Source organism: Pipistrellus hanaki (assembly GCF_964339955.1).
Source record: "Pipistrellus hanaki genome assembly, chromosome: 4".
Taxonomy (NCBI): domain Eukaryota; kingdom Metazoa; phylum Chordata; class Mammalia; order Chiroptera; family Vespertilionidae; genus Pipistrellus; species Pipistrellus hanaki.
Window position 1 is genome coordinate 48,679,725 of NC_140506.1, and position 19,320 is coordinate 48,699,044.

General features: G+C 37.8%; 1 long non-coding RNA gene across 3 annotated transcripts in view; it reads left to right on the plus strand.

The window, feature by feature from the left end:
• The window catches only part of LOC311621664, a 164,326-nt gene that overhangs the window by 116,673 nt on the left and 28,333 nt on the right, over positions 1-19,320 (plus strand). For all 3 annotated transcript variants that reach the window (XR_014794858.1, XR_014794859.1, XR_014794860.1), the window contains one exon: positions 16,018-16,245. This is a non-coding gene — a long non-coding RNA (uncharacterized lncRNA). The remainder of the gene's footprint in view (positions 1-16,017; positions 16,246-19,320) is intronic.

Genomic DNA, 19,320 nt, shown 5'->3' on the forward strand with positions numbered 1-19,320 from the left:
CACATGCCCTCACCTCTCTCACCTCCCCAATCTGTGTCCATTGGTTATTCTCCTATGCATGCATATAAGTCCTTTGGTTGATCTCTTGCCCGCTCATCCCCCGCCTTCCCTCATAGCTTGGACAGTCTATTTGATGCTTCTATCATTCTGGTTCTATTTTTGTTCATCAGTTTATGTTGTTTATTAGATTCCAAAAATGAGTGAGATCATGTGATATTATTTATCTTTCCCTGAGTGGCTTATTTCACTTGCAAAATGCTCTCCAGCTCCCTCCATGCTGTTGCAAATGGTAAGAATTTCTTCGTTTTTTACAGCAGTATAGTATTCCATTGCTTAGAGGTACCACAGTTTTCTAATCCACTTATCTGCTGATGGGCACTTAGGCTATTTCCAAATCTTAGCTATTGTAAATTGTGCTGTTTTGAACATAGAGGTGCATATATCCTTTCTGATTGGTGTTTCTGTTTGTTTGTGTTTTTTTTTTGGGGGGGGGGATATAAATTCTTTTATTAAAAAAACAAGGCTTCCAATCTTTATTTGAATGTTAGTAGATTGATTTATCTTGAAACTACTAATAATTTTACATGTTTGTTCACTGCTAAACCTTTTCAGTTATTCATGATCCTCATTAGAATTTTTAGACAAAATAAAATGCATTGCATTGTAGATTACATTGCAAGCATCAAATGATTAAAAAATAAAATTCATTTTTCTACCATGTGCTTAAGGTATCATGTGTCATATTGTGGGGGTTCGTAGGAGGAGAGAGGGGCATGAAGAAAAGTAAAAAGTAAAAATCAGGCATGTATCAGAAAAGCCTCTCAGCCAGGACTGATGAACTGAACTTGATCGATGCTGCTTTATATGTGTCAAAATAAATGTAGGAAACAGCTTTTGCTGAAAAGTTTGGAATGTTGTGGTAACTGATATTTAAGTGAAGGAATGTTACAATTGGAAGAGCTGACCTAAAATTCTTTCCAAAACCATCAATTGTATTTATTAAACTTACTGAAGAGAAGAAAAGTGACAAGAAAAAGCATAGATTATGTATTTATTTGACTAGGTACTCAGAGTTCTTTTCCTTGGTAGAGCAGCACGGCAGATGGATTTTATTATGCTCAGCTTATGTGTTTACCTTGTTTAAAATTGTTTACATATTTACCGGCGAGGCACTAATGAAAATAAATCGGCCCAGAAGACTTTTATCTTCCTGTCTGTGGAACACTGTGAACGTTGCATTTTTAACAGATGATGACCACAGTTGTTTTTAGGATTCCTGAATGAAGTCATGAAGTCTTAAAAATTTTGGAACCCATAGTTTTGACTCAAGTTACAATTTGAGTAACTGCTTTATGGAAAAGGGCCTGGTCTAATTTTGAGCCTGTGGCTTCATTCTCATAAGTTGGAGGCTCAGTTCCTGAGTATAATACTTATAAGCCCCATGGTTAAGGCAATGCTTAGACTTATTTAAGTTGTGAGGAAATAGATACATACATCCAGGTCATATTAGGGCACCGTGTTTCAAATCAGGTGACCTCTGCTGCACTTTTGCACTTAAGTGTGCTGCAAATAAAGTCTTCAGGGCCCTTTTCTAAATAGAATTAAACTTTTTAAAAGCAATATTTCTAAGATACTTAAATGTGCAAGTAGACATTATGACTAATCAAGAAAGGACATGGAATTCAGCATTTCCCAGACTATTATCAGGCAGTCTCTATTTTAATCTCTCAGAATTCTGTTTCTTAAAACAGTTAAGAAAAAGCTGCATGGAGTAATAGGATTCCTTATAAGTACACAACTGGCAGTTAGTCCCTCTGGACCCTGGTCTTCCAAAAGCTCATCACTATGTCTGATTCAAGAGCTCATGACCTTCTCTCTGCTACTTGTATTTGTACTTCCTGAGAAAGGATTCAGTGGAGTTTATTGGCCAGTTTGCAATATGGGGCACTCTTTTTTTTATTGTATTTTTATTTTATTTTTTATTTTATTGATTTTTTTACAGAGTGGAAGGGAGAGGGAGAGAGAGTTAGAAACATTGATGAGAGAGAAACATCAATCAGCTGCCTCCTGCACACACACCCCCACTGGGGTTGTGCCCGCAACCAAGGTACATGCCCTTGAACAGAATCAAACCTGGGACCCTTCAGTCCGCAGCCGACGCTCTATCTTCTGAGCCAAACCGGTTTCGGCAATATGGGGCACTCTTATTGGTCCATCTTATACCAAGGTGTCCAGAACAGTTTGGCCTTTATACATGATCCTTTCGCCTTAGCAGCCAAGATAGTATATGAAATGGCCAAATAACATAATTTTATGCTGTTTTTTTTTTTTTCTTAGAGGAAGCTATGACAGGTAATCATAAGAACTGTTCTCCTTAGGCAGCATCCATCTTTCCATAAAACATTCATTCATTCATTCATTCATTCATTCATTCATTCATTCATTTATTCAGCAAGCAGTATTGGATACAAAACATTATGTATTAAGCATCATGTTAGACTATGGAGATACAAACATGAATAAAATATCATCCCAGTTCTCAAGCAACTTATGGGTCATTTAAACAGTTCATATAACTTTTGTTCTTGCTTGCTTCAAAAGATATTGTTCAGATATAAAACCAGCTGCTTCATTTCTAAAAGCCAGTATGAGTGATTTAAATATATAAAAATATTCTTGTTATTTTCCTGTTCCTCTTTGATCTTATATTTTGTCTAAATGTTCTACAGTAATCTCCACAGAAACCAGCATCAGACAGTGCTGGCAGAGGCATGGGGCCCAAAGAATGCAGTATTTCTTAGACGTTTAATTGATAACAAGGCCAGATTTTGGCCTCTTTCCCATGCAGGAGACATGATGCAAGTCTGCATGATGTCATCCTATTTTTCCTTGTGTATTCTCAGGACAGGAAGCCCAAAGAGCACTAGACTGATTGTGGGGCAGGAAAGGGACATGGCAGCAGCATTCACAGCACTGCCAGAAGGAGCCCATCTGCAGCAGCTGTGTGAGTCCTTGCTGCCTGCAGGTTGTTCCTTCCTGTGCTCAGGTGCAGGTCTTGATTTAAAAAACACACACTCCCAGGGCAAGAGAAAAATTAATTTGTTCTCTTATTTGAGTTTAGAAGGATCCTGGGCTCATGGCTTTCTGAACTTGAAGTTCAATACTGCCGGTGTAGAGAGATCCCTGTAGCTGTTGGCTTCTGATTAAATATGTTGTAAATTATATGCAAGAACATCAGCAGGTTAAACATCTGGTTTGGCTTTTTAAAAAGTAAATATTTCCACCTGAGAAGTGGAAATATATCTTTTAAAGTCTACTTCACAGTTAAAGAAAGTTGGGATATCATGGGGCAGAAAGGATAAAAGGCAAGCTTACTACTGAAGTTAGTGTTGACACTGACACCAGTTGCTAAATACATTGTTTAGGATTGCTTTTTATTCATAGCCACACAGAAATGGTGAATGGGGCAAAACACTCTTCCTGGGCTTTCTCATAAGAACCTCACCATTTATCCTTCTGGTTAGTGTTCTGCAAAGCAACAATCTCTTGTGTTGCTCTCCATTGATTCATTGGGTAACTGCTAACCCCAGAACTAAGTGATAGCATCACTTCTTCTTGGATCAGTTCTTTGTTCATCTTTTCTTCACCATGTGGAAGACAATATGGAAGCCACCTGGGGAAATGCTGCAGTGCACAAGGCACACTCCCTGTATCCACTGACAGGTCACAGCTAAACATAATACAGAACGTGTGCGGTACATTCCATGCAAGTGGTATACAGGAAATTGGCACAATGTTGTTGTTTTTTACATTTTTTAAATCAGAATGTGTTTTATAGTCAATGTCATACCATAATTTATTTGGCAGCATTCCTCCTCATCCTTTAAACAAATCTTTAAAGACACATGCCTCTACTAGGAGAGCTTGAAACTTCTACCATTTTTTTTTGTAAGTGATTCATTATAAGAATTCAGGGATTCTTACCATTTGGGTGCTATATCTGTGAGAAAACCAGGGAATCTTATCTAATATCTTGGCATATTATTGTATCTTCTTTGAGAAAGTGGGAACAATAGCATAGACAGATCTGGGATAAAATTGGTTCATAATGTGGAATGTTTTATTATGAGCTCATCTAACATTCAATTAATGCCGCAAAGTATAATATATATTCTCTCACTATGCACTATGCCCATGGACATATTTGAGAAATATATCAGGTAGAAAAGACACTTCCATATGATAAGCTAAATGACTATGAGAGCTGTTAAATGAAAAATACCACATGATAGAGTCAAACAATCTAAATCTTGAGTAGGATGGGGTTATTTTGGATTGAGAAAAATTAATGTAAAGTATGAAAAGTGGACCAGCTTTTGGAAGCAATAAAGGATTTGGATAAGAAGAAATGGAGAAGAGGGAAAACAAAAATTTTTCTTTTCAAAAAAAAATTTTAAACAGCTATCTCCAGTAGACACAGCCATAGATGAATTCAAAGTGAATGTGTATTTCTAGGTTCCGAACATGCATTTGAAAATACATTTATGAAATTGGCTGTTTTACTAAGAACCATTTAGAATATATCTGCTTTTCTGGGAATTTTGAACATTTTTTCACTAACTTGGGGTGGCAAAAGAAGATAGCAAAGTAATGATTACTCATGTTTGAGATAGCACAAAAAGGGTCAACTTGGCAGATTTAACTCCAAAGAGGTTTTAAGGAGACTGCTATTTTAGACCTGAATGTGAAGTGAGTACTAGTATAACCCATGTCTCAGAAAGCCGACTTGAACTGATTACATGACAAAGCTATTCTTACCTGAAACAAACTAGACTAGGCCGCAGTTGGGTTATTTAGCAGATAATTATGAGGTCTTCTAAATAAACAAGTCACAATTTGGGAAGATAATCTTGGCTTCCTTTGGGATTATGCCACTTAGGTTTTCAAATCACAACGAACCCCTTGTTTCTGAGCTTGGGCTATGCTACACGTAGGATTTAATTGAAGACCCGTTTTCAACTAAATGTTATTCTAAATGGGCTGGATTTTCCCTTTCTCATCTCATTCATTTTCTTCCTTCTAACACTTTAAAGCTCAGTTTGAGCATTACAGAAGAGTTTATCAATAGCATTTGATGTTTTTTTTTGCAATTGCAGTGGCGCTCTAAGCTTTTAAATTAAGTAATGAAGACCCACTTTGCAATCACAAACACCAAATATCTTGCTTATTAAAAATTATTTTCTTATTATCTTTGTTCCAAATTATTACATTTAAGAAGTTTTCTTCCATTTTAATAATTGTCCCAGACTTGGAATATCAGATTCCTTTATTTTCTCTCCTTTCCAACTGCTGGAGGGTAATTATTCCCATGCTGCACATTAGATACTTTATAAAATATGGGTGCCCAGGCCCCACCCACACAGATTCTGTTATTAGAGTAGGGTTCAGAATCAGGTGTGTTGTTTTCTTAAATTGAGAAATATTGGCATATAACATATTAGTTTCAGGTATACAACATAAAAGTTCAACATTTGTTTATGCTGCAAAATGATCACCACAAATGAGTCTGGTTAACATTCATTACTACATATAGTCACAATTATTATTTTTTTCTTGTGGTGACATCTTTTAAGAACTAATCTTATCAACTTTCAAATATGCAGTACAGTATTATTAACTAATAAAGGCCCTATGCACAAATTCGTGCATGGTGGGGTCCCTTGGCCTGGCCAGTGATCAGGGCCTATCAGGGACATCTCACCTACTCCCAGTCAGGCTGATCAGGGCCAGCCGGTCAGGGGAAAGGGATTGTGGGAGTTTGGCCATCCATGGGAAGTTGGTTGTGGGAGCACACTGACCATCCGCATTGAGCATCTGCACCCTGGTAGTCAGTGCATGTCGTAGCTTCTGGCCGGTTGTCCGATCATAATAGTCACTTAAACTATAATATATATGTAGTCACCATGCTGTATATTACATCCCCATAGCTAATTTATTTTATAACTGGTAGTTTGTACCTTTTGATACAAAAGGTATCCTTCACCCATTTTTGCCCACCCCCTATTTCTTGCCTCTGGCATCCACCAGTCTTTTCTCTATACATATGAATTCAGGTTTGGAAGGGTATTTGAATCAAGTATTTTCTTTTTTTAATCTCCTTAGGTGATTGTAGAGGTAGGCTTGAGAACTACCATGTCAGCACTGAAACCTGGGCAGAAGCAGTGAAAATCTCTAAACCCGAGGGCAAAGTTTCTCTAGTTCAGTAAATCATGAGGCAGAGTTTTCCCAAAAGCAGTTGGAACAAAGACTACTTAGATATCCAGAATACTCTTGGGTCTCACTGCTGAATTACCCCTAGATTAAGGATTTTGCCTTCTTTAACTGTTTCTTGTCCTCTAGCTTCAGAGTGGCCCACCCACTTGTATGCCTAAAATACACAGTACCTTTATGAAAGTTGTTTTTGTTTTGTTTTAAAAAACCATCTCATGTTTAAAATATGTATTGCTATTTTCTGGGAAATTATAATAATAAACGTACAAATTTATAATCATTTTGTAATAGTACACTGTGGAGCTATGCAGTGCACAACCTGCTCAACTGCATGGGTGACCCATCACATTCTTGTTTTTTCTCTTTAAACAAGTCACGATCTGAACTAGTGACCTGGCAACTATAGGCCTTAAATGCCCATTGTTGATAGGCTGGTCTAGGCATAGCAATTAAAATGAAAGGCAACTTCAAAGTCTGAGATGATGGGTTAAGATGTTCTCAAAAGGCTCTCTGCCTCATAGCTCTGTCATGTTGCTTAATTTAGCCCAGGTTGCTACGGAAATGAATTAAAATTGACCGAGGCAGCGTCTAGAAGCTGTGTGTGAATAATAAATAAAATGCATAACAAATATGCCTTTTCTTGACAACCTTGGATGGCTATATTTGCTTATGCAGAGCTAAAGACTAACATAATCTGTGTAGCCTCGGCAAATTGCTGAGTAAGTGGGGTTTATTTTTTTATTCCTCAGCATTTTGGGTGTGTGTGTGTGTGTGTGTGTGTGTGTGTGTGTGTGACTTTCTTCCTGAAGTGGTCACCAAGAAGAGGCAAGTATATTGTATTTGGAATATTTTGATAGGAGGATTTAGCCCTGTACCTCACTGCCCGGCCAGTGGGTTCTATGGATAGTTCCCATCTTCACTGTAACTGCGCTTAGGTAGGCCCTCGTAACATAGCAGCACGTCCACTAGATTGTTCTTCAGTGATGGAAATGGCCTACAATCTGTGCTATCCAATAGTGTGTGTGTATGCATAGTATAAATATACATACATATGAACATGTAAGTGGTATGTATAGTTGCTATATATAGTTTTGTATATGGTATATATAGCTATATATGTTATATATTCATACAGGGTGGGGCAAGAATAGGTTTACAGTTATTCATATGGAAAATAACACAATAATTAATAAATAATTATACAAGAATAGAATATTTTGCATACTTGCAACTGTAAACCTACTTTTGTCCCACCTGTATATATTACTAACTATATGTGTCTATTTACTACTTGAAATGTAGCTAGAGAAATCTAGGAATTGAATCTCTAATTTTAAACACTTTTAATTAATTTAAGTTTAAATACCAAAGGTGGCTAGTGCAGGTCTGAAAGATAGGTCTTATCTAGAAGGGGAGGAAACTAACATTTGCTGTGTACCTTCCAATTCTCAAGAACATTCCTTTTTATTATATTATTTAACTCTCACAAAATCTGGCAGGATAGATATTATTATCTCCATTTTATAGATTGAAAATAGCGGAAGCTCAGAGGATCAATTGTTCAAGGTCTTATGACTAATAAATGATCAAATCAGCATTCAAACTTTGGCCTCTGATTCTAAAACTAGTGCTTGAAGCTTTCCTGGGGAAGTAGTCTTCACTGTGAAGAGTCAGAAATGAAATTCATAATAAAAGCAATAATAACAAATATAAAATAATTGCCATCAAATGTCAGCATTTGCTAGATATAAAAATAGTCATGGAAACATTAAGTACAGCATAGGGAATGTAATCTACACTAATAAAAGAGAAATGTATCAAATTGACTGTACCTCTGCTACACCCACCAGCCAATCAGGAGTGAGTATGCAAATTAACCCAACAAAGATGGAAGTGCTAGAGAGGCTTGGGTTGCCCTTGGCAATGGAGGAAGCCAAACTTCTCACTCGCCCTGGCTGGCCCTGGCCTCCGCTCAAGGCTACAAAGTTTATAGCCAAAGTTTATATATAGAAGATAGATAAATCCCAAATACCTGCTTCTATCCAGCCCTGGCCTCTGCTCAAGGAGGTGCTGGAAAAAAAAAGAAAGAAAGAAAGAAAGAAAGAAAGAAAGAAAGAAAGAAAGAAAGAAAGAAAGAAAGAAAGAAAGAAAGAAAGAAAGAAAGAAAGAAAGAAAGAAAAAGAAAAAAGAAAAGAAAAGAATGAGGGGCTGGGAGCCTGGATCACTGGGGTGTGTGGCCAGCCTGAAAACAGCCCTCAGCTCCTCACCCAGGCTGGCCACACTCCCATTGGGTGATGGTCTCTGCTGGGGGGCTTGGCCAGCCTGCAAATGGCAATCAGCTCCTCACCCAATTGACTAGTGGCCCAAATTCTGTGCACCAGGCCACTAGTCAATTATATTGTGATAACAGTGAATGGTGCTGGACGGGCATTAGATTTATCATGGTGAACACTTCATATGGGGTATAGTTATCTAATTGCAGTGTTGTATGCCTGAAACTAACATGATATCACATGTCAACTATAATTAAAAGATAGATTTAAAAGAATTGCTGGGAGTGAGAAGAAAATGTGTGGTGATGCAAGGCACAAGCAACAAACTTAGCAGATAGGAGCATGGTGTTGGCGGATATTGACACCACTTACTGGTTACACTATGGCCTCCTCAACTTTTCATGTCCCTGAGAGTCATGTACTTTGACCTTGCTATTTCCTTTCTCCATCAAAATGAAATTGGGCTTTAGTACCCTGAATAGAACCACCTGCAGTCACTCAGTAGTAGCTGCTTAGTACAGGTATGTCTCATAATTGCCAGCTTTTTTTTTTTTTTTCATCAAAGCCCAAGCCCTGGCCAAGGACAAGTCCTCTGGTGAACTGTCCCCCCTCACTCCTTCTCCTCCTTTATCCTTCAATGTGCCTAGAGTTCACATTCATCGCCCTTTCTCCTACATCCTGTTTTATTCAGGGTTTTCCCCTACATCTCATGAATTTATCTTATAGGCAGTATTTCTCAGCCCTGGTTACGTCAGCATTAACTGGTACACTTTTATAATTCCAGTTGTCAGGAATCTACACTGAGTCTGAATTTATGAGAATGGTATCTGGCCAGTTTTATAAGTTTACTAGAGGCCTGATGCATGAAATTTGTGCAAGAGTAGGCCTTCCTTCCCCCTGCTGCCAGCACCAGCTTCCCTCTGGCACCCCGGACCCAGGCTTCCCTTTCAGCCCAGCTTCACTGGAAAGATGTCTGGTCTAATTAGCATATTAAGCTCTTATTATTATAGATGTTTCCCACATGATGCTACTGTGCTCATGGGACTGAAAATCATAGCCCTTCTTGATTAGCCATCTGCTTGTATCCCAGAATTCTACTGCTGCCAGACTTTTTGAACCAGAGCAGTAGGTATGTTAGTGTTGTGGGTAAAAAGAAATGGGTGTTGTGGGTGATAAGTAATAAGCAGTTAGACAATCGACTCAAGGACCCTGAAGGTGAAGAAGATGAAAGAGAGAGATGGCAAGGGCCCCTCAGATGGCTTCTGTCACAAGACATTCTAGATAGGTGGAGCACAGAAACTTTGAGGAAAGAGAACTTTAGGGTGAATTATTGATATGACTTTTCTTCCATTCAACATCATTTGTTGGGAACCTTAGCCTCAGACCTTGCCACAAGGGCACAAAGAGAAAAGAAGGGGCTTGCCATGGAAAAAAGTTGCCAGGTATGGAATTAAAAAGAAGAGAAATCATAAAAGTTTATTTGACCAAGTAAGAATAACCCTCATTTAACTACCTATGTATACCACTTGCCACTTACTACTCAACACAGCTATCTCATACACATCATTAAATGTATGTTGGATTATCTTTATAGCAGTATCCTCTGCTTATATCTTCTTAGCCTTCATGTGGTCTGTATATGCACAGTTTAAACAAATTGAAAGGGAGCCTTAATGCAACTTCATCTGCAACTTCTTCCATAAAGATTATGTGTGAAGTAAATGTCTATAGTAGTTTTTGACAAATTCATTAAATAAGCTCACTCATCTTCTTTTGCAACCCTACCCATTGCCAACCCATTCCCTCTACCACATCATACCTAATAAGTTTCCATTTCTAACCATAACCTAAGTCAAAGTATTTCCTGTACTTTGATGGGGATGTAAATCGCAAGATTAAAGAAAACCTTTGCTGGTAGTCAGGGTCACAAGGAGTTTGTGTTTGGGGAACAGCTTGTTATCCTCTCCCCTGGAAGCAGTATCAGGTATCGCTCCATGGCTTTATGCCTGCTCATCATGTGCTTCTGTATCATATTCACCCGAAAACTTTATCATGTTTTAGTGTTGGGAAACTTCCCCTTCCTCCCAGGGGAGATTGAAAGATGACAAGTACACTCATCCTCTGGGCACTGGACATCCTCATCACACTTCATAACAAATAACATAAGTATGGCATAAATTAGTATCATCCGTCTTTGTGCTTTATGTAAATGAAATCATACAGTTTACTTCTGTGTCTGGCTTCCTTCATGTAACACTGTTTGTGAGGTTCATTCATATTATTGGGTGTAGATCTTGATCATTCACTTTCATGGGTATAGGGTTTTCCATAATGTGAATACACTTTGACATATTTATCCATTCAACTGTTGATGGACATTGGGCAGTTTGTAGTCTGAGGCTCCTACAAACAATCTGGTGCATGTTTTGCAATGAATATACACATTTTTGTTGGGAATATTCCTTAAAAAATGGAATTTGGGATAATGGGCTATACATGTATTCAGTTTAAACCAGCGGTCACTAGCCATTTTTCCATGGACCACTGGTGGTCCTTGAGGTCTAAAAGGCTAGTTACCTCTGGTTCAAGGAAACCTTTGGAGCAGCTGTCACCAGCCAGTGGCTGTCAGAGAGGAAGGGTGAGGGGGGGAGAGAGAGATAGAAACATCAATGATGAGAGAGAAACATTGATTTGCTGCCTCCTGCATGCCCTACACTGGGAATTGAGGCCACAAACAGGGCATATGCCCTGACCAGGAATCGAATCATGACCTCTGGATTCATAGATGGATGCTCAACCACTGAGCCACACTGGCTGGGCAGTGTGTGAGAGTTTTGATGTCTCCACTTGGCCTTTCTGTCTTTTTTTAAATATTCATTATAGTATATGTATAGAGTCCCACTGTAGTTTTAATTTGCATTTTCTTGGCAACTATTAAAGTTGAGTAACTGTCATGTTTTTTGGCCATCCATTTACAAATAATTTTTGGTGCTTGTTTTAACTTAGTTATTTTATTAACATGTAGACAAATTTCTAATCCCACTTTTTTCCTAGTAATTTTCATAACTTTAAAAAATCAGTATAATGTCTTAGAGAAATCAAATTCCCTCCTTTAGGCTAATCTAATATAGTTTGTTTTCTCAAACTGTTAAGTTACCATGTAGTGAAGGGAACAATGTTTGTCCCTCAAAGCAAAGAAGATGATTTTACTACAATTAAATGACTTAAGGTATAATAAATGTGAACAGATTTAAGGAAAATTATGCATTATCATTTTGGATCTTGAATAAGCAATTAATAAGTCTTTAGATGAAATAAAATATTTTGCATCAATTATATATTTTTCAAAAGATAGTCAGCTTTAGTGCTGAGAAAGAACAAGCCCACTGAAGAACTTATTCTAATGGAGTTTGCTTTTTAAATGAGACTATTGTTCTAAAGTTGATATGATATGACAAATTTGATTAAAATCAAATGGGCTATTATTTAAGAGGCCTTTTCTATTATTGGAATTCAGTGCTGCCAAGCTGTTCTATGAAATACAGTCATGGAACTTCAGAGAAGGCATCCATAGTTAGGTGAGTTGAATAAACTCATTAAACTAACAGAGAGATTGGAGCATTTGGGGCTTTGCCCAAGACCACATGGGCAGTGTGATAGCGGAGGAAAGAAAGCTAGAGAATAGTAGGACTCATAGAAATATAATAAGCAAGATTGTCTAGCTGTATCTTTGTTTCTGTTCTAAGCAAACATTGCAGTGGATTTATTGCCTGTGATTGACAAAGGTATATAAAAAGTACTGGCTCTTCTTGTTGGAGAAAAATATTTTAGTTGGCCATACACTATTGAGTGAACCTTGTTATCCTTTGAAGCATTAACAGTATTGAAAGTGATCTCAAGACTGTACAAATTGTTTGCTTAGATAGTTTTCTACACAGAGGGTATTCTTATGAAAATGTCTAATTCAAGGGATAGCTTTCATTCAAACTCTCCACCGATCAAGAGTGAGCACAAGGGCAGATCTCTCTTTACATGTCAATTCTTGCTCACTTGTGTTCCTAATTGGACTGAGCAACAGTGCTGCACTGAGAGGTCACTGAGGCTTGACCCTTCCCCCCACCTCACTCCTGTGCCTGTCATCCTCTCATTATTGCTGTACTCCTTTGAGTTTTGAAGGCTTTGGGATTTTGGAGTGGACTTTTAAAAATACTTGTAAACTTGGGAGAGGACCTACTTGAAATTTTTATCATTTGATATTTTAAGCAAGGACTTGCTTAACAGATCCTTTATAAAAAAGAGGAGGAGAGGAGAGGAAACTTATGAGAGAAGAAATTAATTAGGGAAAATACATTTCACCTCAAATTTGTGATGATACTAGGGTGAAAGTAAATGTATACCTTTCAAAAGTGATGTTTTTGGTAAATTTTTTGGACAAAATCAGGACTACACTGTGAAATTGGTAGTTTTGATTTTGTCCAAAAAATTTTTTGGACAAAATCAGGACTACACTGTGAAACTGGTAGTTTTGATTTTGTCCAAAAAATTTACCAAAAACATCACTTTTGAAAGGTATACATTTACTTTCACCCTAGTATCATCACAAATTTGAGGGTGAAATGTATTTTGAAACAGACATCAAGAAATATGTTTAAATACAGTTCCTGCCATTATTAAATTCTTCCTTTGTCCAAACAGGATTGTGTGTGTGTGTGTGTGTGTGTGTGTGTGTGTGTGTGTCCATTTTCACCCACTACCTCCTAGAGATGTTGGGTGTGACATTAACAAAGAGTAAGGGAGTGAATGATTATTTCTCCTTGTCACTGGCCTTTGCCTCTAAAATTTCTTGTGCTTTGTCAAACTGGCACATTCTCCTTTGCCTCTAAACAGCTCATGATTCAAAAATATTTCAGGAATTTTTCCACTGTGTTTTTCATTTCATAGTGAAAATCTCTGGTTATATGTTCTAGAGAAACAATACAACTAATAAACAGAAAAAATGATCCACAGAAAAGAATGTAATGAACAACACAAACTGATGAGCACAAATAGATCCAGAAATATACCCTGCTTCCCCGAAAATAAGACAGTGTCTTATATTAATTTTTTCTCCCAAAGTTGCGCTAGGTCTTATTTTCAGGGGATGTCTTATCTTTCCATGCGCTAGGTCTTATTTTCGGAGGATGTCTTATTTTCGGGGAAACACGGTAGAAGCATTGAACAGACTGGCAAATCTCAGAGGGAAGGTGCTGTGGGAAGAGATCAACCAGTTAACTTTTATGCATATATGCATAACCCTGGACACAGACAATGGGGTGGTGAAGGCCTGGGGTGGGGTTTGGGGGTGGATGGAAGAGGTCAATGGGGGAAATAAGAGGACATGTGTAATACTTTCAACAATAAAGATTTTTAAAAAACTCCTAATCTCTCCTTGAGCTCCCGACCTGTTCTCCAGTATACCCTTTTCTTTTTCCCTTTTGAAAATGCCTGAATTATACCCGTATGGCCAATCAATTTTTTGTGCTTTAAGTGAGGGAGAGATCAGGATCTGCTCAACTTTTGCTGAATTGAATCAATATCTCGAGGTGATAGCAGATGTTACTCCCTGGAAGACACATTGACCTTTTATCTGAAAGAAACCAGACTTTGAAGTTTCAGATTACTGCATCTAAGGCAATTCACATCTGGTCTAGAGCCCTTGGCTCTTTTGTTGACAGTAAGCCATAGTGTAACTCATCCCTAGATGTGCAAAGTTTATTCATTGACTCAATGAGTTACTGATTGCCTTTAAAGTTTCATTAAAAGAAGAGACAGTACTAAGGTGCTTATATTAATCACACTTTTGATGCAGGTTCAATTATTCATTTGAGGCAAAAATTGTTAACCAATGGTATATATAAAATAAGATTCCATTGTAGCTATTGGATTCTCCACTGTTCAGGTCCAACAAATATTGAAAAATGTGAAGGACCTGTTGGAATGGCATCTGTCAGCCAGACTAACATGCTGCAGAAGGGATAGATATTATATTATTGAAGACTAGAGGCTTGGTGCATGAAATTCTGGTTCCTTCAGCCTGACCTGCACCCTCTTGCAATATGGGACCCCTCGGGGGTGTCCTAAACTGGAAGTTGGACATCCATCTTGCAATCCAGGACCACTGGCTCCTAACCGCTCACCTGCCTGCCTACCTCATCGCCCCTAACAACTCTGCCTGCCTGCCTCATCACCCCTAACAACTCTGCCTGCCTGCCTCATCACCCCTAACTGTTCTCCTGCCTGCCTGATTGCCCCTAACCACCCCGGCCTGCCTGCCTCATCTCTCCAACCACTTGCCTGCCTGCCTCATCATCCCTAATTGCTTGCCTGACTGCCTGCCTGCCTGATTGCCCCTAACCCCCTCTGCCTCGGCCCCCACCACTGCAGTTTCATCTGGAAAGAAGGACATCTGGAATGACGTCCAGAAGGTCATTCGGCTATCTGGTTCAATTAGCATATTATGCTTTTATTATTATAGATAATAGTTTGTGTAAGCTGTCATGTTTGTCCAGCCTCTGCTCCTTTCCTTGTACTTGCCTCTAGTATGCCATTCTTTGCTTTCATCCATTCCACATAAATGGCTCATCTGCTCAAGACATAGATTTTATTTAGAAGGACACAGGTAATTCAAAAGCTATTTATGTCCAGATATTACTTACCTAGTTTAAATAGCCCAGCAATAATGAAATACTAGCAGAATCTAAGATAGTTTAGCCCAGCTTATTAAGTTGTTATGATGCACATTATAGTCTCATTTGCTATAATTAATTAGTGGAGAGAGGATAGAGCCTCAGCCTTAATTGCTTCTATTCAACAAATGTTTTTGAGCAGAGATTATCTATTAAGGAGAGTACAACTAAGGAAAATACATATACAAAAGGCCCATTTATTCTCCCTTCACTTTAAATTCCTCTCCAATGCTATTATTTAAAATAAAAAATTCAAAGCTTTTAATAGAAGCATGTATTGTGTTCCATTGTTAGTGGTATTATATACTAAATTGACATTTCCTAAAACAGGATTTTTGCATGCAATGTGTTTTTCTCCCAGTGGTTGCTGGCAGATCTTTGTGCTTTAACTCTAAATCCTTAGAGTGTTTAGCAGGTAAAGTTAGGAGGACTGTTGGGACTCAATTATATGTTTTGCAAATGTCTTCTCCCAATATGTGACTTGTCTTAACTTTGTTTATGTACATATACACATATGCATATATGTTTTATTTACTATCTAATATTGTATAGATTAGAAGAAAATGAATATTATATTTTTGCAATAATCTTATAACTAGCCACTATTAACATTATTATATAAATACTAAAATCCACATGGCTATTACTGCTATGGCAAAAGTATAGATTATACTCATATTTTCTTGTCAGCATTCTATTTCTTTGAAACAGAGAAAATTGAAAAGAGGGCATTTCTTTTTTTGCCAAAGATCTGGAAACACTTTGTCCCTGGAGTAGATTTCCAGCCAAATGAGTATCTCCATAGGAATGGAAGAAATCACACACTCTGCTCCAGTATCCAGTGTTTGCCAGGTCACATTGCTTTACTTTGGATTTCTACCATCTGGGAGAAGGTCAGTGAAAAGACCGAGACCCACTGTGGTGCTGCAAATTGCTGAGCATCACCAGGGAAATGTGTCCTCTTGCATCTTTGCCAGGTAAGGATCTGAAGATGAGATGTTTGTGTCCCTGGTGCCTCAAATTTTGTGCCAAACCAGGACTGTACTGCAAGACGTCCACTTGCCAATTTTCCTTTATTAAAAAGATACTCCTTTCCATGCCCAAGAATAACATTATGGAAAAACCTAACCAGTTAGCTATGTTTGACCATCATCCTAAGGAATTCTGCAGGATCCCACAGAATTCCAAACTATGCATTTTTTAATTCATAAGCAAAGGATGAAAGGTAAGTCAATGACATGATAGCAGAGGTGTGTAATTCTTTAGAATGCTTTACAATGTCACCAGAGTGCCAAACATCAATATTATAAAGGTGATCATACATGATGACTCTGTATATAGTATGCCAGTGTTATATTTTGAGCAATAATAAAATACGCCTCTTTGGAAGTTGTGAAAACTGAGCTGATAATTAAGGTTTTTGGCATTTCATTTTGCTGTATGGAAAGACATTAGCACGAGGTTTCACACCCAGCATTTGGGAGTTCGTCCAAGCTTAGTGGTCCTAGACATAGTCAATATCTTCTTCTTCTGGAGTTTAGATAGCCCCACAAACCTTCAGAAGCTCCAGGCACACACTGCACTATTATTTTAAAAGCACATCTTTCAGTGCCAGACAACAGGCAAACACTAGTGAAAGTCCAAGTAGAGGCAACTTTATTTGTTTTCTGTGGTTCAGAAACCATTTCCGTTTGCTTGAATAAGACACTGTCTAAAAGCAATTTCCTTTTCTTCCCATGTCTCCTTGAAATGGTAAATTATTAAAATGTCAGGGTTACTGGTGCAATAATGAATGAGAGGTGATTTCGTGTTGGAGGAGGCCCTGAGCAGAGGAAAAGATTTGAAAATGTAACATAAATTTGTTCCGTGGACTCAGGTTAGGGCTGTTGGTGTTGTTGGTAGCTGCTCTCTCTTCCCATGGTGCACACACTGTCCTTGGTGCCAATACTGCCGTATAAAGATGATTCATTCAGGGTGAAGTTCTGTCTTTTAGCTCACCGCACTGCTCAAGAGAGGTCATGAATAAGAAGAAAACAAAGAACAATTAGGTAGAATTCATAAACAAAACTGAATGAAACTGCTGAAAAGGAAACTGTTTGTAGATGGCTCTCTGTGTGCAGAGAAGCCCAGTTCATCTAGACTGAACTGCCAATCAGGAAAATGTGGATTCTGGCCCTTGCTCTCACACACCCATGTGACTTGAGGCAGGACTCAGAACCACTAAGTGTCAGTTTCCCACTTCTGTAAAATGATGAACCTAGTTCCCTGCTTGGCCTTCTCCAAAGAATTATTGGTAGTTATCAAAAGAGATAGCATGTGTCATAAACTGTAAAACACTTTATTAATACAGAATGGGGCAAAAGTAGGTTTACATTTGTAGTATGTGAAAGTTTATTATTGTACTATTATTTATTTATTTTTTTAAAGTAAATGAATATTTTATTTATTTATTTTTAAAATATATTTTATTGATTTTTTTTGCCCCCCTCCCTCCCTCCCTCCCATACATACCCTCCCTCCCCAGAGTTTTATGTCCATTGGTTGTATTTATATGCATTGTAATATTATTTATTAATTATGTTATTTTTCATATGAACAACTGTATAAATATCAGTAGTACAGAGTAAAAGTTAAAGATTGCAATGTTTTTCTTAACTTTTCTTCTTTTTTATTTATTCATCCTGCTTCTAGGCTCCCACCATCTCAATTCTTACCCATAACTGGTCTCCTGCGTCCAGTCCTATCCTTCAAAATCCTTTCAGTCCTTCCTGTACTTTTAAGCCAGGTAAATCTGCCTAAATTACCATTTTCCAGGGAATTGTCTTAGCTTGAGTCCCATGTAAAATTTTAAAATAATAAAAACAACATGCCTGGTAAATAAATAATGTGGATGCTAATGTTATCTAGATGTCAGTGTAGATTTCTGTCCTTGGAGAATCTATATATCTATATAAAATTTTCCCTATTTCTAATTCCACAGCCCATAATTGGTCAAAATAGTGCCGTACAAGTTGTTGAGAGCATACTTCCTCAAGAATGATAGATTTATCTGGATTTCAGTTAATAACAAACTCAACTTAAAATCTCTTAAGCAAAAAAAAGTAAATAGGTTTGCTTATATAACTGAAAAATTGAAAGGTAGTGTGACTTCAGGCATAGCTAGATTCAGTAACTCAAATTATATCAAAAGAATTCTATCTTTTCTTTCTCTTCTACTTTCCTCTGTATTGTCTTCACTCTTAGGCATTCTCTCTGCCCGTATATATGGTAGACATGCTGATGAAGCCAGCCTGAATTAACAAAGATCAGTTAGCATTTAATTATTTTTGGAAGTAACATAAAATAAAACTTAAAAAAGACTTAAACAACATGGTTTATTTCTCTCTCACATCTGGGTCTTGTAAACAATTCAGGGCTGGTAAAATTATGTCCCATAAAATCTTCAGGCACCCATTCTCACAGCTTTCTGAACTGCCATCCCTGGAGTGAGGAGATTGCTCCTGGTCCAAGATGGGGCTCCAATCATAACATTTATATTACAAGCAGAAGGAGAAATATAATGATGAAGGGTACAAAGCACCTGCCTCTTAAAGATTTCTGAACACTCTCACATGACATTTTCACTCAATGTACCTTATTTTGACAGGGCCTTAGGTAGCTACAAGGAACACTGGGAAATGTAGGCTTTATTCAACATACTCTCTAAGACCAATTATTATTGTGGAACAAGGAGAGAGCAGATATTGGAAAACAAGTAATAACCTTTGCCACACAGCCCATTATATTAGCTTCGTTCAAGGAAAAAGAACATCTTTTTCAAGTAGGCCTAGCAGAAAACTCCTGGCAATTCTCTGATAGGCCTATCCTGAACCTCATATCCATTTGTCAGTCAGTCAGTCAGTCTCACTGGTGGGGTGAGTGGCCAGACTTAGTCTTGTGCTCATGGCTGTAGTGAGAAAAAGAATGGAGCCCAGAACAGTCACATAAGACCACATGGAATGGATTCCTCCAGAAAAACAACAGTGTAGTAGGGAGATTATGATGGTTAATTT